Source organism: Acanthopagrus latus, chromosome 13, assembly GCF_904848185.1.
Source record: "Acanthopagrus latus isolate v.2019 chromosome 13, fAcaLat1.1, whole genome shotgun sequence".
Taxonomy (NCBI): Eukaryota; Metazoa; Chordata; class Actinopteri; order Spariformes; family Sparidae; genus Acanthopagrus; species Acanthopagrus latus.
In genome coordinates this window covers 6,549,483-6,575,976 of record NC_051051.1, presented here as the reverse complement: position 1 = coordinate 6,575,976, position 26,494 = coordinate 6,549,483, and the positions used below count along the sequence as shown (strand labels likewise).

The window sequence follows — 26,494 nt, the reverse complement described above, 5'->3', positions numbered from 1 at the left end:
GCTACAGATTTTTTTAAAAAATGCATTAAATGTATTACTTATTTGAAGGCCACACTCAACAGTTTTATTCTCTGATTTAGATGAGCTGACAGTTTTACTTCGATTATGGTACTGACTAATTTTTTAAGTAACTGTATCAGAACAAACATTTTAAATAACCCTCCTGATCCCCCGAACAAGTAAACCACGTGTTTAGTTTTGAGAACATTTAGTTGTATATTGATCAGTAATCTTTTGACTTAAAAAACACATTAAACCAGAACCGAGACAAACACACAGAAACCATACTGTGCAGACTACAACAAGGCTGCATAATGACCATATAAACTACTTTCGCTGCTCAAAATGACCCTTTATCTGTTTGGTTATATTACAGGAAGCACTTCAGGTATATTTCATATCAGCTGCAGGTAAAACATTACAAACCTCTCACTGAGCTTCTTTAATATGATAAGAGATGGAGAGAGGCTAACCTGCTCAGACATTATTAAACAACACATGGGCCCTGTTTCTACATCAGTCGCTTCCAAAATAGGAACAGATAAAGAAGGTAATGAAAGCACTGGTCTCCACTGCAGAAAAAAAAATGTATATATCAAATATAGTTAATGCTTTGACAGTGCCACTGAGTGGAAGAATCAACACGTTCTCTAAAAATCAGGGATGAGCAGGATTAAAACCACAAGAGTATGATTAAAAAAAAAAAGGGTTTATTATGAAAACAGCCAGTAAAGACAACAGCGCTCACTGTCTCTGAGCAGGTGAAACTGTAGTCAACAACTGCATGACATGAAGGAGTTGTCATCAGAGGACAGATAATCAGATCCTCAGTTTTCCTGCTGCTTCAGGCTCCTGTTGTGGCTCGTCTCCAGGGTTTGGCTTGTCCTGTTCGTCTTGGCTGCTCGTCCATCACCTGCAGGAAGATAAAGAGGAGCAGTGGTAGTTTGATGTCTCTTTGTGGAGGTGTTGTGTGTTTTCAGAGGTTTTGTGTTTGTTGTTAGATGTTTTGTGTGTTTGTTTTTAGAGGTTTTGTGTGTTTGTAGAGGATTTGTCTATTTGTTTTTAGAGGTTTTGTGTGTTTGTGAAGGTTTTGTGTGTAGTGTTTTTGTCTATTTGTTTTTAGAGTTTTTGTGTGTTTGTGGAGGTTTTGTGTGTTTGTTTTTAGAGGTTTTGTGTGTTTTTAGAGGTTTTGTTTGTTTGTGGAGGTTTTGTGTGTTTCTTTTTAGAGGTTTTGCGTGTTTGTTTTTTTAGAGGTTTTGCGTGTTTGTTTTTAGAGGTTTTGTGTGAGTTAGTGGAGGTTTTGTTTTTGTGGTAGTTGTTTGTCCTCCACAAAGAGACCTGGGTCTATTTTTGTTGAGTTTTGAGTCTGCTTGTGGAGGTCTGAGTCCCTACCTCTGTTGTTATTAACCTGAAATCTCTTTTCATGATTTGTTTAAATGGAGTTTTAATTTAATTTAATAGGAACAATTTTCACTGATTTAGAATGAATGTTTTCATTGCACATTACTTAACAGCTTACATTATACAACCTTGTTTAGTTAATAGTTACTTTGCAGATTCATATAATCAAAATTAAATATTCGCTGATCAAATATTATATATTATTACAGATTAAGTTATCTAGCATTAAAAGCAGAAAGTTGAGACCTGAGAGAGGAAATGCCAGACATGCCAGTGTCATGCATTATGGAGATCTCTTATTAATCAACTGATTAATTGCCTGATGTCAGCATACTCATGAAGCAATTCTGTAGAAAGACAGCTGATTTTTGAGTCTCATTCTCAGGTTGTCAAATAACGCACTTTGTGGGCTATTAACAGGACTCACAGAGAGTCAAGTTGTTAACAGTGAGAAGACTTGTATTTTCATATACATTTTATTTCAAGATATATATTTTTTTATGTACATTTTTTGTGTTTATCCAGTGGCTGTAAAAACACTCCTTGAATCCTGTGGGTTTTGAGGTGGAGCCGCTTGCCTAGCAGAAAAACGAACAACTGGATTGCTGTTACTGAACTTCCGTGTCTAGAACTCTACGGCGGTTAACAGCTTGTCTTAGCTTACTGCACTGAACATTGTTTAGCTAACACTGTTAACACTAAAAAGCTTTATGCCACAATGTTTCTCTAGCAAAACATCTTCCAAGGCTTCATAAGGCTGATCGAGCACTCTCTGAATGCACATTTGGACGCTCAAGTGGTTTATGGCGCATCCCGTGGATGCTCAACTGGATTGGTATCTGGAGAATGAGGAAGCAAGTTTGACACCTTGGGTTCTTTGCCATGAGGGAGTCCAGTTGATCTGCAATTCACACTTTCCTTTTGGATTTGCTGCACTGCTTTACACTTTCCTTTTGGGTTTGTTGCAGTGTTGTCCTGTTGTATGCTTTCCTTTTGGGTTTGCTGCAGAGTTGTGCAGTTTACATTTTTGGTTTGCTGCACTGTTTTACACTTTCCTTGTGTGTCTGTTGAACTGTTGTCCTGTTGTACGCCTTCCTTTTGGGTTTGCTGCAGAGCTCAAGGTGTCAACCTGGCCTCCAGATTCCCCAGATCTCAATCCAACTGAGCTTCCACTGGATGCAGTCTGAGCCAAGAACAATCCATGGGGGCCACCAACATGGATGGGAGTTGGTTCTGGCAGCATCCTATAGATGCTCAATTGGATTGGGATCTGGAGAATGAGGACGCAAGTTTGACACCTTGGGTTCTTTGCCATGAGGGAGTCCCGTTGATCTGCAACTCACACATTCCTTTTGGGTTTGCTGCACTGCTTTGCACTTTCCTTTTGGGTTTGTTGCAGTGTTATCCTGTTGTACGCTTTGCTTTTGGGTTTCCTGCGGTGCTGTGCAGTTTGCCTTTTGGTTTCCTGCACTGTTGTGCACTTTCCTTTTGTGTCTGTTGAACTGTTGTCCTGTTGTACGTTTTCCTTTTGGGTTTGCTGCAGTGTTGTGCAGTTTGCCTTTTGGGTTTGCTGCACTGCTTTACACTTTCCTTGTGGGTTTCTAGCACTGTTGTCCTGTTGTAAGCTTTCTTTTTGGTTTACTGCATTGTTATACACTTTCCTTTTGGGTCTGTTGAACTGCTGTCCTGTTGTACACTTTCCTTTTGGGTTTGTTGCAGTGTTGTCCTGTTGTACGCTTTCCTTTTGGGTTTGCTGCAGTGTTGTGCAGTTTGCCTTTTGGGTTTGCTGCACTGCTTTACACTTTCCTTGTGGGTTTCTAGCACTGTTGTCCTGTTGTACCCTTTCTTTTTGGGTTTGCTGCACTGTTGTCCTGTTGCACGCCTTCCTTTTGGGTTTGCTGCAGAGCTCAAGGTGTCAACCTGGCCTCCAGATTCCCCAGATCTCAATCCAACTGAGCTTCCACTGGATGCAGTCTGAGCCAAGGACAATCCATGGGGGCCACCAACATGGATGGGAGTTGGTTCTGGCAGCATCCTATAGATGCTCCATTGGATTGGGATCTGGAGAATGAGGAAGCAAGTTTGACACCTTGGGTTCTTTGCCATGAGGGAGTCCCGTTGATCTGCAACTCACACATTCCTTTTGGGTTTGCTGCACTGCTTTGCACTTTCCCTTTGGGTTTGTTGCAGTGTTATCCTGTTGTACGCTTTGCTTTTGGGTTTCCTGCGGTGCTGTGCAGTTTGCCTTTTGGTTTCCTGCACTGTTGTGCACTTTCCTTTTGTGTCTGTTGAACTGTTGTCCTGTTGTACGCTTTCCTTTTGGGTTTGCTGCAGTGTTGTGCAGTTTGCCTTTTGGGTTTGCTGCACTGCTTTACATTTTCCTTGTGGGTTTCTAGCACTGTTGTCCTGTTGTAAGCCTTCCTTTTGGGTTTGCTGCAGTGTTGTGCAGTTTGCCTTTTGGGTTTGCTGCACTGCTTTACACTTTCCTTGTGGGTTTCTAGCACTGTTGTCCTGTTGTACGCTTTCTTTTTGGGTTTGCTGCACCTTTGTCCTGTTGTACGCCTTCCTTTTGGGTTTGCTGCAGAGCTCAAGGTGTCAACCTGGCCTCCAGATTCCCCAGATCTCAATCCAACTGAGCTTCCACTGGATGCAGTCTGAGCCAAGAACAATCCATGGGGGCCACCAACATGGATGGGAGTTGGTTCTGGCAGCATCCTATAGATGCTCCATTGGATTGGGATCTGGAGAATGAGGAAGCAAGTTTGACACCTTGGGTTCTTTGCCATGAGGGAGTCCCGTTGATCTGCAACTCACACATTCCTTTTGGGTTTGCTGCACTGCTTTGCACTTTCCCTTTGGGTTTGTTGCAGTGTTATCCTGTTGTACGCTTTGCTTTTGGGTTTCCTGCGGTGCTGTGCAGTTTGCCTTTTGGTTTCCTGCACTGTTGTGCACTTTCCTTTTGTGTCTGTTGAACTGTTGTCCTGTTGTACGCTTTCCTTTTGGGTTTGCTGCAGTGTTGTGCAGTTTGCCTTTTGGGTTTGCTGCACTGCTTTACATTTTCCTTGTGGGTTTCTAGCACTGTTGTCCTGTTGTAAGCCTTCCTTTTGGGTTTGCTGCAGTGTTGTGCAGTTTGCCTTTTGGGTTTGCTGCACTGCTTTAGACTTTCCTTGTGGGTTTCTAGCACTGTTGTCCTGTTGTACGCTTTCTTTTTGGGTTTGCTGCACTGTTGTCCTGTTGTACGCCTTCCTTTTGGGTTTGCTGCAGAGCTCAAGGTGTCAACCTGGCCTCCAGATTCCCCAGATCTCAATCCAACTGAGCTTCCACTGGATGCAGTCTGAGCCAAGAACAATCCATGGGGGCCACCAACATGGATGGGAGTTGGTTCTGGCAGCATCCTATGGATGCTCAATTGGATTGGGATCTGGACAATGAGGAAGCAATTTTGACACCTTGGGTTCTTTGCCATGAGGAAGTCCAGGTGATCTGCAACGCACACTTTCCTTTGGGGTTTGCTGCAGTGTTGTGCAGTTTGCCTTTTGGGTTTGCTGCACTGCTTTGCACTTTCCTTTTGGGTTTGCTGCACTGTTGTCCTGTTGTAAGCTTTCTTTTTGGTTTACTGCATTGTTATACACTTTCCTTTTGGGTCTGTTGAACTGCTGTCCTGTTGTACACTTTCCTTTTGGGTTTGTTGCAGTGTTGTCCTGTTGTACGCTTTCCTTTTGGGTTTGCTGCAGTGTTGTGCAGTTTGCCTTTTGGGTTTGCTGCACTGCTTTACACTTTCCTTGTGGGTTTCTAGCACTGTTGTCCTGTTGTACCCTTTCTTTTTGGGTTTGCTGCACTGTTGTCCTGTTGCACGCCTTCCTTTTGGGTTTGCTGCAGAGCTCAAGGTGTCAACCTGGCCTCCAGATTCCCCAGATCTCAATCCAACTGAGCTTCCACTGGATGCAGTCTGAGCCAAGAACAATCCATGGGGGCCACCAACATGGATGGGAGTTGGTTCTGGCAGCATCCTATAGATGCTCCATTGGATTGGGATCTGGAGAATGAGGAAGCAAGTTTGACACCTTGGGTTCTTTGCCATGAGGGAGTCCCGTTGATCTGCAACTCACACATTCCTTTTGGGTTTGCTGCACTGCTTTGCACTTTCCTTTTGGGTTTGTTGCAGTGTTATCCTGTTGTACGCTTTGCTTTTGGGTTTCCTGCGGTGCTGTGCAGTTTGCCTTTTGGTTTCCTGCACTGTTGTGCACTTTCCTTTTGTGTCTGTTGAACTGTTGTCCTGTTGTACGCTTTCCTTTTGGGTTTGCTGCAGTGTTGTGCAGTTTGCCTTTTGGGTTTGCTGCACTGCTTTACATTTTCCTTGTGGGTTTCTAGCACTGTTGTCCTGTTGTAAGCCTTCCTTTTGGGTTTGCTGCAGTGTTGTGCAGTTTGCCTTTTGGGTTTGCTGCACTGCTTTACACTTTCCTTGTGGGTTTTTAGCACTGTTGTCCTGTTGTACCCTTTCTTTTTGGGTTTGCTGCACTGTTGTCCTGTTGCACGCCTTCCTTTTGGGTTTGCTGCAGAGCTCAAGGTGTCAACCTGGCCTCCAGATTCCCCAGATCTCAATCCAACTGAGCTTCCACTGGATGCAGTCTGAGCCAAGAACAATCCATGGGGGCCACCAACATGGATGGGAGTTGGTTCTGGCAGCATCCTATAGATGCTCATTGGATTGGGATCTGGAGAATGAGGAAGCAATTTTGACACCTTGGGTTCTTTGCCATGAGGGAGTCCAGCTGATCTGCAACTCACACTTTCCTTTTGGGTTTGCTGCACTGCTTTGCACTTTCCTTTTGGGTTTGTTGCAGTGTTGTGCTGTTGTACACTTTGCTTTAGGGTTTCCTGCGGTGCTGTGCAGTTTGCCTTCTGGGTTTGCTGCACTGCATTACACTTTCCTTGTGGGTTTCGAGTTGCACTGGTGCAATTGTGTACTGTTGTACGTGTTCCCTATTGGGTTAGTTGCACTGCTGTCCTGTCGTATGCTTTCCTTTCGGTTTACTGCATTGTTATACGCTTTCCTTTTGGGTCTGTTGCACTGTTGTACACTTTCCTTTTGGGTTAGCTGCAGTGTTGTGCAGTTTGCCTTTTGGGTTTGCTGAACTGTTTTATACTTTCCTTTTGTGTTTGTTGCAGTGTTGTCCTGTTGTAAGATTTCCTTTTGGTTTAATGCATTGTTATAGACTTTCCTTTTGGGTCTGTTGCACTGGTGTACTGTTGTATGTTTTCCTTTTGGGTATGCTTCACTGTTGTGCAGTTTGCCATTTGGGTTTGCTGCACTGCTTTACACTTTCCTTTTGGGTTTGTGGCACTGTTGTCCTGTTGTACGCTTTCCTTTTGGGTTTGCTGCACTGTTTTAAATTGCCAGTATTCAACAATTTGTGAATGTGATTCAAGTATTCTACAGAATCATACTCATATTTATTATCTATTGATAACAATACACTACAATACACAGTTTATATTATTTATTTATTTATTTTTCTTAACAAAACAAACAGAAAATTAGGGAGAGAGACTAGTGTCCCACCAGTGACACTGTACTGGCTTCTGACAACCAAAACTGTCAGTATTCAACGACCTGTGAGTGAGACTCGACTGTCCTCTAGAATCATTTACCGATCCTAGAGCATTAATGAACAGCAACTGAAAAATCTCACACTTTCTGCCTTTAATTTTTGCATCTCCATTGCACTGACCTTGTTGGACCAGGAGTCTCACACTTTCCCTTCAGGCTCCTGTGGCGGCCCTTCTCCATTGTTTGGCTCTTCTTGTTCATCTCGGTGATTCGTCCCGTCAACCATCCATCACCTGCAAGATGAGAAAGAAGAGCAGTGGTAGCTTCACGTCTCTGTGTGCAGGTTTTGTGCAGATTTGTGCGTTTTTTTTCTGAATTTGTGGAGGTTTGAGTACGGAGGTTTGTAGAGGTTTTCTGTGTCATTGTGGGGGTTTTGTGTGTATTTTGTGAATTTGTGAAGTTCTGTAGTGTTTTTTGTGTATTTGTGGTTATTTTGTGTCATAATTATTAAGTTTTTTAGTCTTTTTTGGGAGATTTTGAGTGTATTTGTGGAAGTTTTGTGTTTATTTGTGGAGATTTTTAGTGTATTTGTGGAAGTTTTGTGTTTATTTGTGGAGATTTGGAGTGTATTTGTGGAAGTTTTGTGTTTATTTGTGGAAGTTTTGGGTTTATTTGTGGAGGTTTGTACAGGTTTTCTGTGTCATTGTGGGGGTTTTGTGCATCATTGTGGAGATTTTGTGTGTATTTTGTGAATTTGTGAAGTTCTGTGGAGTTTTTTGTGTATTTATGGTTATTTTGAGTGTATCTGTGGAAGTTTTATGTTTATTTGTGGAGATGTTGAGTGTATTTGTGGAAGTTTTGTCTTTATTTGTGGAGATTTTGAGTGTATCTGTAAAAAGCATTTAACGTGTGTATACACTGAGAGCCACAACATTAGAACCAGTGACAGGTGAAATACACAAACAGGTGTTTGTTTTTAGAGGTTTTGTGTTTGTTTTTAGAGGTTTTGTATGTGTTTGTGGAGGTTTTGTGTTTGTTTTTAGAGGTTTCGTGTTTGTTTTTAGAGGTTTCGTGTTTGTTTTTAGAGGTTTTGTATGTGTTTGTGGAGATTTTGTGTTTGTTTTTAGATGTTTTGTATGTGTTTGTGTGTTTGTTTTTAGAGGTTTTGTGTGTTTGTTTTTAGAGGTTTTGTGTTTGTTTTAGAGGTTTTGTGTTTGTTTTTAGAGGTTTTGTATGTGTTTGTGGAGGTTTTGTGTGTTTGTTTTTAGAGGTTTTGTGTTTGTTTTTAGAGGTTTTGTGTTTGTTTTTAGAGGTTTTGTATGTGTTTGTGGAGGTTTTGTGTGTTTGTTTTTAGAGGTTTTGTGTTTGTTTTTAGAGGTTTTGTATGTGTTTGTGGAGGTTTTGTGTGTTTGTTTTTAGAGGTTTTGTATGTGTTTGTTTTTAGAGATTTTGTATGTTTGTTTTTACAGGTTTTGTTTTTGTGGTAGTTGTTTGTCCTCCACAAAGAGACGTGGGTCTATTTTTGTTGAGTCTATTTAGTCCCTACCTCAGTTGGATTTAACCTGAAATCACTTTTCATAATTTGTTTAAATTGAGTTTTAAGTTAACTTAATGGGAAGTAAATCTGAACATGTACATTGGTGTAAAATTTTGAGCTACATGTACTGTTCTTGAGTACATTTCTATTTTCACAACTTTTAACTGATTTACAATGAATATTTTCACCGCACATTATTTAACAGCTTACATTTTACAACATTATTTATCTACTAGTGCTCTGATTCTGATCACTTACTGATCTCATCTATGAAATATTTAATATGTATACAACGATCTGCCAAAAGATTGAAACCAATGACAGGTGAAATGAATAACATTGATCATCTTGTGACAATGCCATGTTCTGTGGGGAAACCTTGAGTCCCGGCATTTACATGGACGCCTGTTTGAGAAGCACCGCTCACCCAAACTCCGCTGCAGACCAAGTGCGGCCGCTCATGTCAAAGACACTCCTCAACGGCAGTGGCCGCCCAGCAGGACAATGCAGCCGCATCACTGCAAAAAGTGCTCAGGAACAACCCGGGGAACATGACAGAGAGCTCAAAGTGTCAACCCCACCTCTGAATTCCCCAGATCTCAAACCAACTGAACGTCCATTTGATGTACCATGAGCCGAGAACCATCCATGGGGGCCCCAACATGGATGGTAATTGGCTCTGGTGCATCCCACAGATGGTCAACTGGAGTGAGATCTGAGGAATTCAAAGGCCAGGTCAACGCCTCAAGTTCGTAGTCAGGTTCATCGGACCATTCCTGAGCCATTTCTGCGGTGTTGCAGGTGCACTGACCTGCAGGGGGGGCACTGCCATCAAGGAGTGCTGTTGCCATGAGGGGGGCGTCCACATAAATGCCAGGACTCAAGAGTTTCCTGCAGAACATCTGATTGTAACAAGATGATAAATGCTCATTTCACCTATTAGTGTTTCAATGTTTTGGCTGATGGTGTATATACATGTAAAATACTTCATATAAAGAGATAAATAACATGCATTTAGGTACTCTTCTTGAGTATTTCTATTTTCAGTTTTCACTGATTTAGAATGAATGTTTTCACTGCACATTTTATAATAACTTACATTTTACAACCGCACTTAGTTATTACTTACTTACTTACTTATTTTGCAGATTCCTATAATTAATAAAAAATATTAACTGATCAAACATGATGTATTATCATATATTAATGCACAGACTCTTAAAGCAATTTCGGAGAAAGTTTGATTTTTGAGGAACCTGGGAAAGTGCTCAAGGTGTCAACATGTGTACACACTGAGAGACACAACATTAGAACCAGTGACAGGTGAAATAATAACATGGATGATTTTGTTCCAATGTCATGTTCGGCTGTGAAGCCATGAGTCCTAGCATTCATGTGGATGTCTCTTTGACAGACACCAGTCACCCAAACACAGATGCAGACCAAGTACAACCCCTCATGGCAGCAGCACTCCTTAATGGCAGTGCCCCCCCAGCAGGACAACGCGCCTGCAACACTGCAAAAACTGCTCAGGAACGACCCGAGGAACGTGGGAAAGAGCTCAAGGTGTCAACCTGGCCTCCAGATTCCCCAGATCTCAATCCAACTGAGCTTCCACTGGATGCAGTCTGAGCCAAGAACAATCCATGGGGGCCCCAACATGGATGGTAGTTGGTTCTGGCGCATCCGATGGATGCTCAACTGGATTGGGATCTGGAGAATGAGGGGGCCAGTTTGAAACCTTGGGTTCTTTGCCATGAGGGGGTGTAGTTGGTCTGAACGGTGTTTGGGTGGCTGGTGTTTGTCAAAGAAAATCCACAGAAATGACAGAACGCAAAGTTTCCCAGCAGAACATTTGATTGTAACAAGATGATCAATGCTCACTTCACTTGTCAGCTGTTTTAATATTGTGGCTGAACAGTGTAGATATACATGTTAAACACTTTTCATATTTTGCATAAATTGAGTTTTTATTTTATTAGTTATGTTATTACTATATCAGTTACTATATTATTCACACTTTCACCACACTTTGTCTAACAAGATACTTTGCAGATTCATATTATCAATATTAAACATTCTGTTTGATTATAGCTTAAATTATCCAGCATTAAAAGCAGAAAGTTGACACCTTAGAGAGGAAATGTGAGACAAGCAAGTGTCCTGCATTATGGAGGACAATTATTAATCAATTGATTAATTGTGTGACGGTTTACTCATGAAGCAATTCTGTACAAAGACAGCTGATTTTTGAGTCTCATTCTCAGATCGTCAAATAACGCACTTTGTGGGCCTAACTCTGCTCTGGATGATCGGGTCACACAAGCCTGATAACCAGGTTTGTCGAGCAGACTGCAAACAACTGGATAGCTGTTACTGAACTTTTGTGCCTACAACTCTACGGTGGTTAACAGGTTGTCCTCGCTTACTGCGCTCAACATTGTTCAGCTAACACTGTTTAGCTAAGCCTGAAAAGCTTTATACCACGATGTTCGATGTATAACCTTCAATACACTCAGAAGGACGCAGACCAACGAACAACCGATAAAACTGTTTGTAGCTATCAGAATCACAAATCCTTTGACGTCCCGCAGACGGGGAAATGTGCTTGTCGCAGCAGCGTCAGAATGTTACGAGAACAAGAGCAATAGTAAAATAGACGATATAAAATAGAAAATATAATGAAAAAGGAAATAAAATAGAATCAAATTGACGTATATATTTACATGGTATAGTGCAAGAATGAACAGCAAATATTTATATACAGATTTTAAATATAGATAATAAATATAGGTGTTGTTCGCAAGACAACAACTCCAAAGGCTTCATACAGCTTATCTAGCACTCTCTGAACGCACGTTTGCGTGCTCGATCGGAGAGGTACCTGAACTGAAAACAATCCTTCACTACACTCAGAAAAACGCAGACAAACAAACAACCGCTCAAACTGTTTGTAGCAATCAGTTTGCTGCACTTCTACCATTAACAATCGGATCCTTATTAGTGGTCTGCTGGGCAGTGAGGCCGAGGGCCCTTTAACAGCTTTGTAATGATCTCTGCATGGTTTTATCAAGCAGGATGCTGTTGTACACAGTTGCAAAGAAAATGAATTCCTGCAATTGTTTTAATTTAGTTTTATCACAGAGGTTCAACATTATCTTCAAGGCAAAGGCATCGCGCCCATACACACTGAACTCGCCAGGGAGATCGTCATGGACAGATGAGGGCAGAGATCCAAGCCGCTTTAGTGGCGTCAGGCTAGCTTCTACCGTGGCCCTGAGCATGTCCCTAGCCAGGCCGAGGCCCAAGCTAAACAGCGCACACTTTGGGCACGCTTCTACCATACCATAGGTGTCTGAACATGAGGGACCTGTAAGTTGGCGGGATCGCACAAGGGCTCGTAAGATACGCTATTACCAATACCAGCAACTGATCAAAGGCCTGACTACTGCCATTCATGGAAAACACTGCTTACAGCTCCGATGGACAGCACTCGGGCATTTGCCATTGAAGATAGCTGAAGTCCTGTCAAATTAACCTTTATTTTACAATGATAGAACTTATAACTTACAAACACAAGGTTTGCCTGGAAGACCACTAACAACTGGACTGCTGTTACCTAACTTTTGTCCCTAGAGTCACGTTGTTTTGGAGGCATGAGGCCTCCAAAACAACGTGACTCCGCTCAGTGCTGCTGTTGTTGTAGCTCTCAATTCGCTTCACTTCTACTAGAGGTGGGAATCTCTTGGCACCTCACGATTCGATTCGATTACGAACCGATTCTCAATGCAGCAATTTTTTGTATGCATATTTCCATGCATGATTTAAAATAATAAGAATAATAAAAATAGGAATAATAAGAATAATAATAACAACAAAATAATAACAATGAGAAGAATAATAAGTGTAATAATAATAATGATAAAAATGGAAATAATAAGAATAATAATAACAAAACAATAATAAGAAGAAGAAGAAGAAGAAGTGTAATAATAATAATGATAAAAATAGGAATAATAAGAATAATAATAACAAAACAATAATAATAATAAGAAGTATAATAATAATATCAAAAATAGGAATTATGAGAATAATAACAACAACAATAATAATAATCATAATGATAATAATAATAATAATAATAATAATAATAATAATAATAATAATAATGAGAATAAGAATAAGAATAAGAATAATAAAATAATAATAATAATAATAAGATTAAGAAGTATAATAATAAGAATAATAAAATAAGAATAACAAAAACACCAACAACAATAAGAATAATAAGAATTAAATCTGAGCTTGTTAATCACGTCCTACTTTTTTCACACTGTGTGACTAATTGGTGCTTCCAATATATTTAATTAATCAAACAAATGAAAGAAATGTGGCAAGTCAACTGGAAAGTTACATTTGCTAGCAAACATCCAGCTTTGCAAAGAACCAAAAGTTGTATGCTGCCTGTAGCAGCATACATGTCGTACATTAGTACATAAATAACACTGATCATTATGTTCCAGCGACACTGTACTGTCTTCTGCCAACCAAAACTGTCGGTATTCAACGACCTGTGAGTGAGACTCGACTGTCCTCTAGAATCATTTACCGATCCTAGAGCATTAATGAACAGCAACTGAAAAATCTCACATTTTCTGCCTTTAATTTTTGCACCTCCATTGCACTGACCTTGTTGGACCAGGAGTCTCACACTTTCCCTTCAGGCTCCTGTGGCGGCCCTTCTCCATTGTTTGGCTCGTCTTGTTCGTCTCGGTGATTCGTCCCGTCAACCATCCATCACCTGCAAGATGAGAAAGAAGAGCAGTGGTAGCTTCACGTCTCTTTGTGCAGGTTTTGTGCATATTTGTGCTTTTTTTTTCTGAATTTGTGGAGGTTTGAGTACGGAGGTTTGTAGAGGTTTTCTGTGTCATTGTGGGGGTTTTGTGTGTATTTTGTGAATTTGTGAAGTTCTGTGGAGTTTTTTGTGTATTTATATTATTTTGAGTGTATTTGTGGAAGTTTTGTGTTTATTTGTGGAGATTTTTAGTGTATTTGTGGAAGTTTTGTGTTTATTTGTGGAGATTTGGAGTGTATTTGTGGAAGTTTTGTGTTTATTTGTGGAAGTTTTGGGTTTATTTGTGGAGGCATCATTGTGGAGATTTTGTGTGTATTTTGTGAAGTTCTGTGGAGTTTTTTGTGTATTTATGGTTATTTTGAGTGTATCTGTGGAAGTTTTGTGTTTATTTGTGGAGATGTTGAGTGTATTTGTGGAAGTTTTGTCTTTATTTGTGGAAATTTTGAGTGTATCTGTAAAAAGCATTTAACGTGTGTATACACTGAGAGCCACAACATTAGAACCAGTGACAGGTGAAATACACAAACAGGTGTTTGTTTTCAGAGGTTTTGTGTTTGTTTTTAGAGGTTTTGTATGTGTTTGTGGAGGTTTTGTGTTTGTTTTTAGAGGTTTCGTGTTTGTTTTTAGAGGTTTTGTGTGTGTTTGTGGAGGTTTTGTGTTTGTTTTTAGATGTTTTGTATGTGTTTGTGTGTTTGTTTTTAGAGGTTTTGTGTGTTTGTTTTTAGAGGATTTGCGTTTGTTTTTAGAGGTTTTGTATGTGTTTGTGGAGGTTTTGTGTGTTTGTTTTTAGAGGTTTTGTGTGTTTGTTTTTACAGGTTTTGTTTTTGTGGTAGTTGTTTGTCCTCCACAAAGAGACGTGGGTCTATTTTTGTTGAGTCTATTTAGTCCCTACCTCAGTTGGATTTAACCTGAAATCACTTTTCATAATTTGTTTAAATTGAGTTTTAAGTTAACTTAATGGGAAGTAAATCTGAACATTTACATTGGTGTAAAATTTTTAGCTACATGTACTGTTCTTAAGTACATTTCTATTTTCACAACTTTTAACTGATTTACAATGAATATTTTCACCGCACATTATTTAACAGCTTACATTTTACAACATTATTTATATACTACTGCTCTGATTCTGATCACTTACTGATCTCATCTATGAAATATTTAATATGTATACAACGATCTGCCAAAAGATTGAAACCAATGACAGGTGAAATGAATAACATTGATCATCTTGTGACAATGCCATGTTCTGTGGGGAAACCTTGAGTCCCAGCATTTACATGGACGCCTGTTTGAGAAGCACCGCTCACCCAAACTCCGCTGCAGACCAAGTGCGGCCGCTCATGTCAAAGACACTCCTCAACGGCAGTGGCCGCCCAGCAGGACAATGCAGCCGCATCACTGCAAAAAGTGCTCAGGAACAACCCGGGGAACATGACAGAGAGCTCAAAGTGTCAACCCGGCCTCTGAATTCCCCAGATCTCAAACCAACTGAACGTCCATTTGATGTACCATGAGCCGAGAACCATCCATGGGGGCCCCAACATGGATGGTAATTGGCTCTGGTGCATCCCACAGATGGTCAACTGGAGTGAGATCTGAGGAATTCAAAGGCCAGGTCAACGCCTCAAGTTCGTAGTCAGGTTCATCGGACCATTCCTGAGCCATTTCTGCGGTGTTGCAGGTGCACTGACCTGCAGGGGGGGCACTGCCATCAAGGAGTGCTGTTGCCATGAGGGGGGCGTCCACATAAATGCCAGGACTCAAGAGTTTCCTGCAGAACATCTGATTGTAACAAGATGATAAATGCTCATTTCACCTATTAGTGTTTCAATGTTTTGGCTGATGGTGTATATACATGTAAAATACTTCATATAAAGAGATCAATAACATGCATTTAGGTACTCTTCTTGAGTATTTCTATTTTCAGTTTTCACTGATTTAGAATGAATGTTTTCACTACACATTATATAACAACTTACATTTTACAACCTCACTTAGTTAACAGTTATTTTGCAGAATCCTATAATTAATAAAAAATATTAACTGATCAAACATGATGTATTATCATATATTAACGCACAGACTCTTAAAGCAATTTCGGAGAAAGTTTGATTTTTGAGGAACCTGGGAAAGTGCTCAAGGTGTCAACATGTGTACACACTGAGAGACACAACATTAGAACCAGTGACAGGTGAAATAATAACATGGATGATTTTGTTCCAATGTCATGTTCGGCTGTGAAGCCATGAGTCCTAGCATTCATGTGGATGTCTCTTTGACAGACACCAGTCACCCAAACACAGATGCAGACCAAGTACAACCCCTCATGGCAGCAGCACTCCTTAATGGCAGTGCCCCCCCAGCAGGACAACGCGCCTGCAACACTGCAAAAACTGCTCAGGAACAACCCGAGGAACGTGGGAAAGAGCTCAAGGTGTCAACGTGGCCTCCAGATTCCCCAGATCTCAATCCAACTGAGCTTCCACTGGATGCAGTCTGAGCCAAGAACAATCCATGGGGGCCCCAACATGGATGGTAGTTGGTTCTGGCGCATCCGATGGATGCTCAACTGGATTGGGATCTGGAGAATGAGGGGGCCAGTTTGAAACCTTGGGTTCTTTGCCATGAGGGGGTGTAGTTGGTCTGAACGGTGTTTGGGTGGCTGGTGTTTGTCAAAGAGGATCCACAGAAATGACAGAACGCAAAGTTTCCCAGCAGAACATTTGATTGTAACAAGATGATCAATGCTCACTTCACTTGTCAGCTGTTTTAATATTGTGGCTGAACAGTGTAGATATACATGTTAAACACTTTTCATATTTTGCATAAATTGAGTTTTTATTTTATTAGTTATGTTATTACTATATCAGTTACTATATTATTCACACTTTCACCACACTTTGTCTAACAAGATACTTTGCAGATTCATATCATCAATATTAAACATTCTGTTTGATTATAGCTTAAATTATCCAGCATTAAAAGCAGAAAGTTGACACCTTAGAGAGGAAATGTGAGACAAGCAAGTGTCCTGCATTATGGAGGACAATTATTAATCAATTGATTAATTGTGTGACGGTTTACTCATGAAGCAATTCTGTACAAAGACAGCTGATTTTTGAGTCTCATTCTCAGATCGTCAAATAACGCACTTTGTGGGCCTAACTCTGCTCTGGATGATCGGGTCACACAAGCCTGATAACCAGGTTTGTCGAGCAGACTGCAAACAACTGGATAGCTGTTACTGAACTTTTGTGCCTACAACTCTACGGTGGTTAACAGGTTGTCCTCGCTTACTGCGCTCAACATTGTTCAGCTAACACTGTTTAGCTAAGCCTGAAAAGCTTTATACCACGATGTTCGATGTATAACCTTCAATACACTCAGAAGGACGCAGACCAACGAACAACCGATAAAACTGTTTGTAGCTATCAGAATCACAAACCCTTTGACGTCCCGCAGACGGGGAAATGTGCTTGTCGCAGCAGCGTCAGAATGTTACGAGAACAAGAGCAATAGTAAAATAGACGATATAAAATAGAAAATATAATGAAAAAGGAAATAAAATAGAATCAAATTGACGTATATATTTACATGGTATAGTGCAAGAATGAACAGCAAATATTTATATACAGATTTTAAATATAGATAATAAATATAGGTGTTGTTCGCAAGACAACAACTCCAAAGGCTTCATACAGCTTATCTAGCACTCTCTGAACGCACGTTTGCGTGCTCGATCGGAGAGGTACCTGAACTGAAAACAATCCTTCACTACACTCAGAAAAACGCAGACAAACAAACAACCGCTCAAACTGTTTGTAGCAATCAGTTTGCTGCACTTCTACCATTAACAATCGGATCCTTATTAGTGGTCTGCTGGGCAGTGAGGCCGAGGGCCCTTTAACAGCTTTGTAATGATCTCTGCATGGTTTTATCAAGCAGGATGCTGTTGCACACAGTTGCAAAGAAAATGAATTCCTGCAATTGTTTTAATTTAGTTTTATCACAGAGGTTCAACTTTATCTTCAAGGCAAAGGCATCGCGCCCATACACACTGAACTCGCCAGGGAGATCGTCATGGACAGATGAGGGCAGAGATCCAAGCCGCTTTAGTGGCGTCAGGCTAGCTTCTACCGTGGCCCTGAGCATGTCCCTAGCCAGGCCGAGGCCCAAGCTAAACAGCGCACACTTTGGGCACGCTTCTACCATACCATAGGTGTCTGAACATGAGGGACCTGTAAGTTGGCGGGATCGCACAAGGGCTCGTAAGATACGCTATTACCAATACCAGCAACTGATCAAAGGCCTGACTACTGCCATTCATGGAAAACACTGCTTACAGCTCCGATGGACAGCACTCGGGCATTTGCCATTGAAGATAGCTGAAGTCCTGTCAAATTAACCTTTATTTTACAATGATAGAACTTATAACTTACAAACACAAGGTTTGCCTGGAAGACCACTAACAACTGGACTGCTGTTACCTAACTTTTGTCCCTAGAGTCACGTTGTTTTGGAGGCACGAGGCCTCAAAAAAAACGTGACTCCGCTCAGTGCTGCTGTTGTTGTAGCTCTCAATTCGCTTCACTTCTACTAGAGGTGGGAATCTCTTGGCACCTCACGATTCGATTCGATTACGAACCGATTCTCAATGCAGCAATTTTTTGTATGCATATTTCCATGCATGATTTAAAATAATAAGAATAATAAAAATAGGAATAATAAGAATAATAATAACAACAAAATAATAACAATGAGAAGAATAATAAGTGTAATAATAATAATGATAAAAATGGAGATAATAAGAATAATAATAACAAAACAATAATAATAATAAGAAGAAGAAGAAGTGTAATAATAATAATGATAAAAATAGGAATAATAAGAATAATAATAACAAAACAATAATAATAATAATAAGAAGTATAATAATAATATCAAAAATAGGAATTATGAGAATAATAACAACAACAATAATAATAATCATAATGATAATAATAATAAGAATAATAATGAGAATAAGAATAATAAAATAATAATAATAATAATAAGATGAAGAAGTATAATAATAAGAATAATAAAATAAGAATAACAAAAACACCAACAACAATAAGAATAATAAGAATTAAATCTGAGCTTGTTAATCACGTCCTACTTTTTTCACACTGTGTGACTAATTGGTGCTTCCAATATATTTAATTAATCAAACAAATGAAAGAAATGTGGCAAGTCAACTGGAAAGTTACATTTGCTAGCAAACATCCAGCTTTGCAAAGAACCAAAAGTTGTATGCTGCCTGTAGCAACATACATGTAGTACATTAGTACATAAATAACACTGATCATTATGTTCCAGCGACACTGTACTGTCTTCTGCCAACCAAAACTGTCGGTATTCAACGACCTGTGAGTGAGACTCGACTGTCCTCTAGAATCATTTACCGATCCTAGAGCATTAATGAACAGCAACTGAAAAATCTCACATTTTCTGCCTTTAATTTTTGCATCTCCATTGCACTGACCTTGTTGGACCAGGAGTCTCACACTTTCCCTTCAGGCTCCTGTGGCGGCCCTTCTCCATTGTTTGGCTCGTCTTGTTCGTCTCGGTGATTCGTCCCGTCAACCATCCATCACCTGCAAGATGAGAAAGAAGAGCAGTGGTAGCTTCACGTCTCTTTGTGCAGGTTTTGTGCATATTTGTGCGTTTTTTTTCTGAATTTGTGGAGGTTTGAGTACGGAGGTTTGTAGAGGTTTTCTGTGTCATTGTGGGGGTTTTGTGTGTATTTTGTGAATTTGTTAAGTTCTGTGGAGTTTTTTGTGTATTTATATTATTTTGAGTGTATTTGTGGAAGTTTTGTGTTTATTTGTGGAGATTTTTAGTGTATTTGTGGAAGTTTTGTGTTTATTTGTGGAGATTTGGAGTGTATTTGTGGAAGTTTTGTGTTTATTTGTGGAAGTTTTGGGTTTATTTGTGGAGGTTTGTACAGGTTTTCTGTGTCATTGTGTGGGTTTTGTGCATCATTGTGGAGATTTTGTGTGTATTTTGTGAATTTGTGAAGTTCTGTGGAGTTTTTTGTGTATTTATGGTTATTTTGAGTGTATCTGTGGAAGTTTTGTGTTTATTTGTGGAGATGTTGAGTGTATTTGTGGAAGTTTTGTCTTTATTTGTGGAGATTTTGAGTGTATCTGTAAAAAGCATTTAACGTGTGTATACACTGAGAGCCACAACATTAGAACCAGTGACAGGTGAAATACACAAACAGGTGTTTGTTTTTAGAGGTTTTGTGTTTGTTTTTAGAGGTTTTGTATGTGTTTGTGGAGGTTTTGTGTTTGTTTTTAGAGGTTTCGTGTTTGTTTTTAGAGGTTTCGTGTTTGTTTTTAGAGGTTTTGTATGTGTTTGTGGAGATTTTGTGTTTGTTTTTAGAGGTTTTGTGTTTGTTTTTAGATGTTTTGTATGTGTTTGTGTGTTTGTTTTTAGAGGTTTTGTGTTTGTTTTTAGAGGTTTTGTGTTTGTTTTTAGAGGTTTTGTATGTGTTTGTGGAGGTTTTGTGTGTTTGTTTTTAGAGGTTTTGTGTTTGTTTTTAGAGGTTTTGTATGTGTTTGTGGAGGTTTTGTGTGTTTGTTTTTAGAGGTTTTGTATGTGTTTGTTTTTAGAGATTTTGTATGTTTGTTTTTACAGGTTTTGTTTTTGTGGTAGTTGTTTGTCCTCCACAAAGAGACGTGGGTCTATTTTTGTTGAGTCTATTTAGTCCCTACCTCAGTTGGATTTAACCTGAAATCACTTTTCATAATTTGTTTAAATTGAGTTTTAAGTTAACTTAATGGGAAGTAAATCTGAACATTTACATTGGTGTAAAATTTTGAGCTACATGTACTGTTCTTAAGTACATTTCTATTTTCACAACTTTTAACTGATTTACAATGAATATTTTCACCGCACATTATTTAACAGCTTACATTTTACAACATTATTTATATACTACTGCTCTGATTCTGATCACTTACTGATCTCATCTATGAAATATTTAATATGTATACAACGATCTGCCAAAAGATTGAAACCAGTGACAGGTGAAATGAATAACATTGATCATCTTGTGACAATGCCATGTTCTGTGGGGAAACCTTGAGTCCCGGCATTTACATGGACGCCTGTTTGAGAAGCACCGCTCACCCAAACTCCGCTGCAGACCAACTGCGGCCGCTCATGTCAAAGACACTCCTCAACGGCAGTGGCCGCCCAGCAGGACAATGCAGCCGCATCACTGCAAAAAGTGCTCAGGAACAACCCGGGGAACATGACAGAGAGCTCAAAGTGTCAACCCCACCTCTGAATTCCCCAGATCTCAAACCAACTGAACGTCCATTTGATGTACCATGAGCCGAGAACCATCCATGGGGGCCCCAACATGGATGGTAATTGGCTCTGGTGCATCCCACAGATGGTCAACTGGAGTGAGATCTGAGGAATTCAAAGGCCAGGTCAACGCCTTGAGTTCGTTGTCAGGTTCATCGGACCATTCCTGAGCCATTTCTGCGGTGTTGCAGGTGCACTGACCTGCAGGGGGGGCACTGCCATCAAGGAGTGCTGTTGCCATGAGGGGGGCGTCCACATAAATGCCAGGACTCAAGAGTTTCCTGCAGAACATCTGATTGTAACAAGATGATAAATGCTCATTTCACCTATTAGTGTTTCAATGTTTTGGCTGATGGTGTATATACATGTAAAATACTTCATATAAAGAGATAAATAACATGCATTTAGGTACTCTTCTTGAGTATTTCTATTTTCAGTTTTCACTGATTTAGAATGAATGTTTTCACTGCACATTTTATAATAACTTACATTTTACAACCGCACTTAGTTATTACTTACTTACTTACTTATTTTGCAGATTCCTATAATTAATAAAAAATATTAACTGATCAAACATGATGTATTATCATATATTAACGCACAGACTCTTAAAGCAATTTCGGAGAAAGTTTGATTTTTGAGGAACCTGGGAAAGTGCTCAAGGTGTCAACATGTGTACACACTGAGAGACACAACATTAGAACCAGTGACAGGTGAAATAATAACATGGATGATTTTGTTCCAATGTCATGTTCGGCTGTGAAGCCATGAGTCCTAGCATTCATGTGGATGTCTCTTTGACAGACACCAGTCACCCAAACACAGATGCAGACCAAGTACACCCCCTCATGGCAGCAGCACTCCTTAATGGCAGTGCCCCCCCAGCAGGACAACGCGCCTGCAACACTGCAAAAACTGCTCAGGAACGACCCGAGGAACGTGGGAAAGAGCTCAAGGTGTCAACCTGGCCTCCAGATTCCCCAGATCTCAATCCAACTGAGCTTCCACTGGATGCAGTCTGAGCCAAGAACAATCCATGGGGGCCCCAACATGGATGGTAGTTGGTTCTGGCGCATCCGATGGATGCTCAACTGGATTGGGATCTGGAGAATGAGGGGGCCAGTTTGAAACCTTGGGTTCTTTGCCATGAGGGGGTGCAGTTGGTCTGAACGGTGTTTGGGTGGCTGGTGTTTGTCAAAGAGGATCCACAGAAATGACAGAACGCAAAGTTTCCCAGCAGAACATTTGATTGTAACAAGATGATCAATGCTCACTTCACTTGTCAGCTGTTTTAATATTGTGGCTGAACAGTGTAGATATACATGTTAAACACTTTTCATATTTTGCATAAATTGAGTTTTTATTTTATTAGTTATGTTATTACTATATCAGTTACTATATTATTCACACTTTCACCACACTTTGTCTAACAAGATACTTTGCAGATTCATATCATCAATATTAAATATTCTGTTTGATTATAGCTTAAATTATCCAGCATTAAAAGCAGAAAGTTGACACCTTAGAGAGGAAATTTGAGACAAGCAAGTGTCCTGCATTATGGAGGACAATTATTAATCAATTGATTAATTGTGTGACGGTTTACTCATGAAGCAATTCTGTACAAAGACAGCTGATTTTTGAGTCTCATTCTCAGATCGTCAAATAACGCACTTTGTGGGCCTAACTCTGCTCTGGATGATCGGGTCACACAAGCCTGATAACCAGGTTTGTCGAGCAGACTACAAACAACTGGATAGCTGTTACTGAACTTTTGTGCCTACAACTCTACGGTGGTTAACAGGTTGTCCTCGCTTACTGCGCTCAACATTGTTCAGCTAACACTGTTTAGCTAAGCCTGAAAAGCTTTATACCACGATGTTCGATGTATAACCTTCAATACACTCAGAAGGACGCAGACCAACGAACAACCGATAAAACTGTTTGTAGCTATCAGAATCACAAATCCTTTGACGTCCCGCAGACGGGGAAATGTGCTTGTCGCAGCAGCGTCAGAATGTTACGAGAACAAGAGCAATAGTAAAATAGACGATATAAAATAGAAAATATAATGAAAAAGGAAATAAAATAGAATCAAATTGACGTATATATTTACATGGTATAGTGCAAGAATGAACAGCAAATATTTATATACAGATTTTAAATATAGATAATAAATATAGGTGTTGTTCGCAAGACAACAACTCCAAAGGCTTCATACAGCTTATCTAGCACTCTCTGAACGCACGTTTGCGTGCTCGATCGGAGAGGTACCTGAACTGAAAACAATCCTTCACTACACTCAGAAAAACGCAGACAAACAAACAACCGCTCAAACTGTTTGTAGCAATCAGTTTGCTGCACTTCTACCATTAACAATCGGATCCTTATTAGTGGTCTGCTGGGCAGTGAGGCCGAGGGCCCTTTAACAGCTTTGTAATGATCTCTGCATGGTTTTATCAAGCAGGATGCTGTTGCACACAGTTGCAAAGAAAATGAATTCCTGCAATTGTTTTAATTTAGTTTTATCACAGAGGTTCAACATTATCTTCAAGGCAAAGGCATCGCGCCCATACACACTGAACTCGCCAGGGAGATCGTCATGGACAGATGAGGGCAGAGATCCAAGCCGCTTTAGTGGCGTCAGGCTAGCTTCTACCGTGGCCCTGAGCATGTCCCTAGCCAGGCCGAGGCCCAAGCTAAACAGCGCACACTTTGGGCACGCTTCTACCATACCATAGGTGTCTGAACATGAGGGACCTGTAAGTTGGCGGGATCGCACAAGGGCTCGTAAGATACGCTATTACCAATACCAGCAACTGATCAAAGGCCTGACTACTGCCATTCATGGAAAACACTGCTTACAGCTCCGATGGACAGCACTCGGGCATTTGCCATTGAAGATAGCTGAAGTCCTGTCAAATTAACCTTTATTTTACAATGATAGAACTTACAACTTACAAACACAAGGTTTGCCTGGAAGACCACTAACAACTGGACTGCTGTTACCTAACTTTTGTCCCTAGAGTCACGTTGTTTTGGAGGCACGAGGCCTCCAAAACAACGTGACTCCGCTCAGTGCTGCTGTTGTTGTAGCTCTCAATTCGCTTCACTTCTACTAGAGGTGGGAATCTATTGGCACCTCACGATTCGATTCGATTACGAACCGATTCTCAATGCAGCAATTTTTTGTATGCATATTTCCATGCATGATTTAAAATAATAAGAATAATAAAAATAGGAATAATAAGAATAATAATAACAACAAAATAATAACAATGAGAAGAATAATAAGTGTAATAATAATAATGATAAAAATGGAAATAATAAGAATAATAATAACAAAACAATAATAATAATAAGAAGAAGAAGAAGTGTAATAATAATAATGATAAAAATAGGAATAATGAGAATAATAACAACAACAATAATAATAATCATAATGATAATAATAATAATAATAATGAGAATAAGAATAATAATAATAAAATAGTAATAATAATAATAATAATAATAATAATAATAATAAGATGAAGAAGTATAATAATAAGAATAATAAAATAAGAATAACAAAAACACCAACAACAATAAGAATAATAAGAATTAAATCTGAGCTTGTTAATCACGTCCTACTTTTTTCACACTGTGTGACTAATTGGTGCTTCCAATATATTTAATTAATCAAACAAATGAAAGAAATGTGGCAAGTCAACTGGAAAGTTACATTTGCTAGCAAACATCCAGCTTTGCAAAGAACCAAAAGTTGTATGCTGCCTGTAGCAGCATACATGTAGTACATTAGTACATAAATAACACTGATCATTATGTTCCAGCGACACTGTACTGTCTTCTGCCAACCAAAACTGTCGGTATTCAACGACCTGTGAGTGAGACTCGACTGTCCTCTAGAATCATTTACCGATCCTAGAGCATTAATGAACAGCAACTGAAAAATCTCACATTTTCTGCCTTTAATTTTTGCACCTCCATTGCACTGACCTTGTTGGACCAGGAGTCTCACACTTTCCCTTCAGGCTCCTGTGGCGGCCCTTCTCCATTGTTTGGCTCGTCTTGTTCGTCTCGGTGATTCGTCCCGTCAACCATCCATCACCTGCAAGATGAGAAAGAAGAGCAATGTTAGTTCCACCTGAAGCTGAAGACAAGTCCCACTGTTCACCTAGAGAGAGGAAGAAGTAATTTAATATAGCATGATGACTACATGCATGTGTGTGTGTATATATATGTATAAATGTATATGTATGTATATATATATATATATATATATATATATATATATATATATATATATATATATATATATATATTCACACACACACACACACACACACACACACACACACACACAAACACACACACTGTGATTGTAACTGGAAAAAAGAAGATGTAATCAGAGTATGGACACATCAGGCAAAGAAGGGATTTCTTGCAGGATTATCATTTTATAATAAAGAATGATATAGCAGTCTGTAATTGTGTGCATGACATCACTTCATTAGTCTCACATCAGTCTACACTGTAAAATCTGTTATAATCTGATTTAATAAATGTGTTTTTCAAAGGTAAATCAAATGTATTAAGCCCTGAGAACTCAGTGCAGTAATTTAAATAACACATTAAACCAGAAATGAGACAAACACACAGAATACATTCCACTATGAGGCTGCATATTGTGTGTATAAACTACTTTAGCTGCTTAAAATTACCTTCTAGATGCTGACATACTAACATACTGAGACGTTATTACACACAGCACATGGTGCCTGTTAGCTAACTGTGCTGTACTATGATACTCGGCTGTAACAATGCTAGCATTAACAAGTTAACATTACACAGCTCGTTAATGGCGTCATGCTAACACTCTCCAACAGACACACACATTAGCTAACATGCAAACCTGTCTGTAAAAACAGACGACTCAGATGTCTTTATAAGCTCCTTATCAGTACCAGGTTAATGTGTCCTTGCCCGTTAATAAAGGCAGCAGAGCCGCTGCTAACGTGTTTCCCAAACCGTGCGTGCATCTCCAACAACTTATGCTAGCTAGCTAGCATAACATAACCACTCACTTCAGCTGACCAGCATACTTTAGCTAACCAGATTTCATGGTGTTCTAAAGAATACATACATTTCAAAAAAGTCTCATGCCGATTTCATGGAAACTGCCGACTTGATAGTGACCTACATTTAATTAGCTGTGGATTATTCATGTAACACTGCAGAGATAAAACAGACAAAATCACAATGGAGTTTGGCACACATAGCTAAGCATAAGGTCTGCCGGGATTTCATTGGATGTAGTTACAGGATTCTGTTGAAGCCGAATTTACCTCAGCACTTAACAGTTAAATGAGACATCTAAAGCTTCTGTTCAGTTATTTCAGAAATAATACAGAATAATTTCAGAATACACCTGTACTGAGCAGGTAACCAAACACATAAAGCAGATTCGTACAGAGTTGTTTACTCACCGTGTTTGCGTCCTCCGAGAAGAGCAGTCCCAAACAGAATGCCAGTACATCAGCAACATATATAGGGATCTAAAAAAATTGGAGGGAAAAGCAGTAACTTCGCGCGGGAAACGCGCTGAGACCGCCCCTTTTGGCGCGCGCCTCCTGCGATTGCTCAGAAAATCTATGGGCGGGACTTATGTGGTTTACCCTAATGTCACCAGAGAGTCACTGAGCCCTCCAGTGTTGGTTAGCTCAGCTAGTAGAGCAGGCATCCTGAGTCCAACCATGGGGTCCTTTACTGCTTCCTGTAATCTCTC

General features: G+C 39.8%; 1 long non-coding RNA gene across 3 annotated transcripts; it reads right to left on the bottom strand.

Moving 5' to 3' along the window:
• Positions 1-688: 688 nt before the first annotated feature.
• LOC119030712 lies at positions 689-26,467 on the bottom strand. Of its 3 annotated transcripts, XR_005078384.1 has the most exons (7): positions 26,385-26,467; positions 26,196-26,264; positions 24,706-24,817; positions 18,872-18,983; positions 13,179-13,290; positions 7,134-7,245; positions 689-913 (listed from the first exon to the last, which is right to left on the bottom strand). It is a non-coding gene; the product is annotated as an uncharacterized LOC119030712 (long non-coding RNA). The 3 variants fall into 3 exon arrangements; XR_005078383.1 differs by having other exon boundaries at positions 26,196-26,412; XR_005078385.1 differs by lacking the exons at positions 26,196-26,264; positions 26,385-26,467 and adding an exon at positions 25,674-25,694.
• Between the last annotated feature and the right edge of the window lie 27 nt (positions 26,468-26,494).